The sequence below is a fragment of the Mus caroli genome, chromosome 11, assembly GCF_900094665.2.
Source record: "Mus caroli chromosome 11, CAROLI_EIJ_v1.1, whole genome shotgun sequence".
Lineage (NCBI taxonomy): Eukaryota > Metazoa > Chordata > Mammalia > Rodentia > Muridae > Mus > Mus caroli.
In genome coordinates, this window is record NC_034580.1 from 2,674,378 (window position 1) to 2,674,963 (window position 586).

Below are 586 nucleotides of genomic sequence, written 5' to 3' on the forward strand. Positions count from 1 at the left end.
TCCCGCCCCGTCTAGCTTCCTCTCTTTTCAGCTCAAACTGCCATCCTCAGTTGAACCGTTCGTGTTATGGCCTGCAGGTCGGCCACAACAGTTTGGCACCAGAACTGGGACCTGAAGAATGGCAGAGGGATGCTAAGAGAAACGGCTGCTGTGTGGAGCTCCACAAGAAAGGAAAGGATCTTCGTATCAGGCATCGGAGCAATGAACAGGTACACATGCTAGCGCTAGCTTAAAATTTCAGTTTTGTAAAGTGTTGCTGAGGATGCGGTAGGATACAAATTAAGTTTGAATCAGTGCTAACCCAACACTAGTTCTGCTTGGGTCAGCAGCATGTTAATCAGAACTAGATACGGAAACAGGTGGTGTGCCGCAGCTTTTTAGAAAGCTGCTTAGGTGGAAGAAGAAACGGTTTAAAGTCATGGATCAGGCGGTTGCTTTTAGTTTTCAGAAGTTGTTTCAGGCCTGAGGAGTAAGGCTTGAAGTACAATTAGTAAGAAATTTTTTAGATAAGAGAGATAGCTGTTGTCCATGGTTCAAGGAAGAAAAAATGATAGATTGTGGAACCTGGGAGAAAGTTGGTGAGGCC